The following is a 6,304-nucleotide window of genomic DNA, read 5'->3' as shown; positions in this document are numbered from 1 at the left end:
TTTTCTGTTTGACTCCAAGTTTTGAGTCACTTTTGCAAAAAACCCTACTTTTAATTTTAATTAATTTATAATTTATATGCATCATTTATATTAATAATATTATGTTACTTTAATTATACACATGATATTTTAATGTTATATCTAATCGATTTTGTTGTTTTTAGTCGATTTAGTTATCATTTGGGTAAATTGGATTGCATCTATGAATTCAACTGTAATATTTTTATTCCATATATTAAAATTTTGGTTAATTTCTTATTTGCATTTAGGTGGTTATTGTCTTAGATATGTGAATATATTTTATGAAGATTATGTATAACTTAAGATATATTATACTTAGAATGAAATAAAAAAAAGTAAACTAAAGTGTCTGATTCCAAATTACATGAATTAATATAACGAAAAGATAATATTTTGAAGTTTCATGCATATATATAAATTTTACAAAAAAACTAAATTGTAACAGTTGAATAATATTTTATTTTCATTTTTAATATGCTTTGAGTTGTCCTATGATTTATATTTATAAAATAAATTACTATTCTTATAAAATTATATATTCTTATCGTAGTTAAATCTATGATTTTAGATATAAGTTGGATTAGTCGAATCACTCACGTTGTAAATATATTGAGTTACATATATTCTTTCAAATTCAAAATAAAGTATAATTATTTTTATTATAATTAAGTTAAATGTGCATGTATTTTCATAATATTTATCAAATTATATGTTGATGTTTGTAAAAAAAATATTCAAAAATAAAACGATGATCAATACGAAGTTACATGCGTAAGTAGCTGATACATTTTTGAAAGCTCATGAGCACATATCAATATTTACAATAATTAAAATACTTTATAAATTTTAAATAACTTTATGCCTTTGATTTATTGAATGGAGACTAAAATTTATTTTAAATAATCTTAAAAATGAGAATTCAGATTTGCTTTGGTATTTTGATTATGGTTCTATTAAGTTACAAACATAAAAGCAAGAAATTTAAAAGCAAATTTAATATTAAGAAAAAAATAAATTCAATAATGATAAAATATTATATATCTACCTCGTTAAACTATTTTGTAACTATTTGATCAAACGATGTTTATTTTGAAAATTATTTTTAGTTTTTTTTTAATATCTCTTAAAAATAAGCAGTAAAAAAAATTGTTATTGTATTTAAAAATAATATTATATAAGTAAAATATATATTATCAATATTTTTTTTTCTGTAATTGAAAGATATTATAGTCAACTAAATATATGAAAAAAATAAAACATTTGAATATTACTAATTATAAACTATATTTAGACAATTAAACATATATCAGTTTATGTTACTTAATTATTTTATGTAATCATCTAAGAAAATATATAGATATATAAAAATATTTTTATTAATTTGAATTTTTTTTTGTATTGTTTAAAATTATGTTTTAAAAGAAATAATATTTCTTTTTCTAATATCAAGATTATCGGTGTAAATTGTTTTTAATGAAATCACATTATATAGAAATTTATAATTTTCATCTAAGAAAATATAAATATAAAGAAAGTATTTTATTATTTCAAAATTATATTTTATGTTATTTAAAATATTTTTTAAATGTAATATTACTATTTTGTGAACTTTCCCTTTTTTTATGAAATCATATTATATTTACATATATTTTCGTTTTTCAATTCTTTTTTTTTTAACTTTATAATAAATTTCCTTTTTTATTATATGTGTAAATTTTTCGGAAATTTTTAAAAAGGAAACTAAAAAAAAAGTATTTTAAACGTAAATTAATTCATTAAGGGTATCTGTGTAATCAACCATCGTGAGAGTTAACGTGAAAGCGACACAGAGGAAACTGACTTCTCAAATAATATTATAGAGATTTGATAGCCGACTTATAACCAGACTTATGTATTTGATTCTTATTTCGATTTCGTATTCTATCCTTTTTACTAAATGATATACGCTAATTTATTTTGTAGATCACTTTTATATTTATACTTTATCATTTATTTATTTTTAAAATTAAGTTTAAGTTTAAGGATTGAAGTCCATTTCATTTCTTTTCTTATGCTTTTCTGGTTCACCAAATTTAAAATTCAACATTGTAGTAAATTAAATAATTAACCTTTGTTAAAAAATATATTTTGTAAAATGATTGCAGTAAATATTCTCCATCACCAATATTAGTATTGGTTTTTGAAAAATAATTTATCATTTATTTATTTTTAAAATTAATTTTAAGTTTAAGTTTAAGGATTGAAGTCCATTTCATTTCTTTTCTTATGCTTTTCTGGTTCACCAAATTTAAAATTCAACATTGTAGTAAATTAAATAATTAACCTTTGTTAAAAAATATATTTTGTAAAATGATTGCAGTAAATATTCTCCATCACCAATATTAGTATTGGTTTTTGAAAAATATTTTATGTAGAATATATTATGTTATATTTTTGATCAAATTATTCACGTAAATGTTTGTGCATTCTTTATTTGCTGATGTAGTTGCTCTTTCATTTTGATGAACTTGGCTACCAACTTTGAGAATGAAATCAGTTTCAAAAAAAAAACTTTTAAGAATGAGACTGACCATCTGCATCAGAATTAAACCAGAGCTAGTATGACTGGCTCTTCTTAGCAGTTAGAACCAGAGCTAGTATGACCACCTCTTCTTGAGTTTCAAAAGGAATCATTCTTGAGGAAGTCTCAGCTCGGTTTGAGCTCACCAACTCATCAAATAATCTCAACATCGGGTGATTATTTGTGGCTTCTTCACCCGATGGAATTGTAGATTGTGGATGTGTGGTCTTCTGCATGTTTGAATGTTACTTATGATCCCTAATAGTGTCATGTTATATGGTCTTCAATATCATCAATTTAGTAATAAATTGTAATAACTCGGTTTACTAAAACCGGTTTGGTTTGTCTAATTAATTTTTTTTATCAAATCAAAACTCAATTCTTTTATTCACTTTAACCTAACCTGTGTATAAAATATATAGGTATATCTATCTCATTCTACCCAAATCCAAGCCCCCATCTTCTTTATGTGGCAATCACTGATGCTTCTCACCACCACCTCTTTTTTCTTATCTTCTCTTCTTCCCCTCCTTCAGTCTTTGCATTGTTCTTGGTTATTTCTTCGTTCATGTGTGCGGAAAGGACGTTTCGTTCGTCTCCAATCGTTACCACCACTGCCTCTTGCAAACCAATCACCACCGGATTCATTGTATTTGTTGTCCATAGAGTGATAGAGTCCCTTTACTCTTGTTGGTGTTTTGTAGCAGAACTGAGATGTGGAGGAGAAAGCGACGTCGGAGCTGCCGCTCTTCATCGTCACTCAACGCTGGAATCTTCACAATCCATCGGAGATCCACACCGTTATCATATGAGCCGTACCAAGCCACCGATGTTGAGATCCGAGCAAATGAGATCACCATCCACTCTTGCTTGCGTACCAAGAATTTTCTTCCTCACTTTCAATCGACCACTTATCAGTACTACTTGTCTTGAGCCACCGGATACATATGAAATGAAGATGATGAATCAAATGAATTTGACCGGGATGATCGAACTAAAATTGACCGGGATTTGTTAATGATTGAATAGAGAAAATACGGAATTTTCCTGTGCTATCCATATATGTGACTATAATCATGGATCCCTTTTCATTAAAAACTAAAAACGTTACAATTTATATATGAAAAATAATTTGCAAGCGAATGGCCGTTCGATGTCAAAAAAAAAAAAAAAATTTGCAAGCAAAAATTGACTGGGATGATCATACTAGTATTTTAAATTATATTCTTGACTAATTAGTATAAAACTAGTATTATCACCCTGTGCTAAGCACGGATCAGTTTTTGCTTGCATTTAAATAATCTTGTTTATAAATTCTAACATTTTATTTGATCAAAGCTAAACATTATTCTGGTCACATTCTAGAGCTGGATAAAATGGGCACCTATAATTAGAAGTGTTGCATCCAAACAACAGTTAGAACTTATAAGGGTTAAAACACCTATTGTAATTTTTTCGAATAGAGATAACAATTTTTATAAAGCATTTAAATATAGTTTAAAAATTTGACATTTCATTCATTCAATTCTATTTCTATTTTTTATATATAAGTCTTCTTTTAAATATCAATCTAATTATTTTAGATATAATAAACAGTGAACCAACAATAAATTATGAAAACCATTAAAATTTTATTGAAAAAATTAGTATATCAATGCAGTAGAAAGATAAATGGCAAACTAATTTTTTAAAAGAATATGCATTTAGGATATTTTGTTTGAACTTACATTTTAGGATTCTTTTCACTTTCCTCTTCTTCTACCGTCGTCAACACAACTTGGAACTTCAAAGATAAAAAAAAACATGCATAAAATTGTCACTTTGTATATAATACTCATAAACAGATTTGTAAAACAGTCGAATAAATTTGTATATAATAGATTACGACATACTGATCTTTTTTTTTTGAAGAATTGAGTTTTGAAATAGGAGTATACTTAAGACCCATCTTCAACCTTTAACCCTGAATCATGTAAAAACATTTGAAGACGCAAGTCATAAGTTTGAATGGATTTTTTACTACAGTCAAGCATAAAAAAAGACTGAAGAAGAAAAGAGAGATCTTATTGACCGGGATGATCGAACTAAAAATAATTAAAATCTCATTACACTTTTAAAAACAAAACGTAACTGTTCAATTTTACATTTTCTAATTAAGTTGCAGTTAGTGATATAGTTAGATATTCTTCTGCAACAAAGTTATGCTACAAAAAATTCAGCATTATAAAATCAAAATTTACCCGAAAACCATAGGTTTATTGAGAAAGAGAATATCATAAGAAAATTGAAAAGGGAGAAATATATAGAGTTGGAAAGGGCTTGGAAAGATTTATATGTTGATAATGATGATTGAAATGATTTGTTATTTTTTCCCTATTTAATTTGGGTTTAAAGATGCATGAAATGATTGATAAAAGAGAGGAATGTAAATAGATGACGTATCCACGGAAGTGAGAGTTCCTCGCAGAGCATGAGGGTGCGCAGCCGCATGGCCTGCACCTGTGGCTCGTTCATTTTCGGAAGAGCTACGACACCGGCTTTGTGTGAATATGTGATCTATATATCTGATTATTTAAGTCGATTGCAGATAATTGTTTTTGGGGTCCTGGCTTATGGTTGGTCATTAGACATGGAGGTTTTGACCATTTTGTAGGAATCTGAGGAAGAAATTCAATTTGTCGTGAGAACTTCCATTTAGATTAATCGTGAATTTATTTTAATATAAGTTTACTTATATAGTTATATAGTTTAAAATTAAATACGGGTGATACAACCAAAATAACTCCACGTCTTAGCTGTTAGAGGCTTCTTGAAGTTGATTGGTTCAGTAGTATGTAGCTATAGCACCCACTAAACATCATATACAAATTAAAGGAAAATGAACCAAGCTGCTCACTTAGGTAAACTATCTAACGAAATTAATATTCAATATACCCCTTTTTCAGAAGTAAGCACACTACAAGACTTAATGATTCCTAGATAAAACATCCCAGTGGTCTATGTCTATTCGGTGCTGTAAACAGTGAACGCGATTTTCTCTAAATTGACTGATTAATTAGGGTTTCTAGTAGGATTTGGATCCTGATAGACTAATTAAAGTTTTTGTCTTTGTGCAAAAGCTAAAGCTGAAACTGATCGAGTAGTGGTTTTCTGGATAGTTGTTGCTTATGATTTGCTCATTGGTTCTTTCTTCAGCGTTTCCTGTTAAGCTCTAAAGGAAGTTTTAATCTTTTGTTTACTTTCTGGCGGAAAGTTATCGTGAAAGTTGAGAACTTTAGTAAACTCATAAACATAGTAATCATATAAGAGCATAAGAGTTGTATCTTTGTAAGCATATTAGGAAAACAATAAACAACATAGTCTCAAACAGCTTACTAACAGGTCTCAAAATGACTATTAAAAAAAAAAAAACCTCAAGCATCATTGTAAGTATGTAATAAATGTCAGCGAGGAGTACATTCACACAGTTGAGGAGAACACTCATCTGCAGTTCATTCACACCTTCAAGCTGGACCAAAGCAATAGCTCTGTGGAGAGAGACTATTGGAGCCTCAGCTTGATGGTTAACAAATCTGTCTATGACCTCAGCAACAATAACAACTCATCTTTTCATTACCAAAATTGAGCATATGTTTCAAAAAATTTATGTGTTGACAAACATAAATTTGGCAACTCTGTCTCACAATGAGCTTAGAGCTCTATGCAACAGTCTGCTTAGATTCT

The sequence above is a fragment of the Brassica oleracea genome, chromosome C4 (genome assembly GCF_000695525.1).
Source record: "Brassica oleracea var. oleracea cultivar TO1000 chromosome C4, BOL, whole genome shotgun sequence".
NCBI lineage: Eukaryota > Viridiplantae > Streptophyta > Magnoliopsida > Brassicales > Brassicaceae > Brassica > Brassica oleracea.
This window is presented reverse-complemented; position numbering follows the sequence as displayed.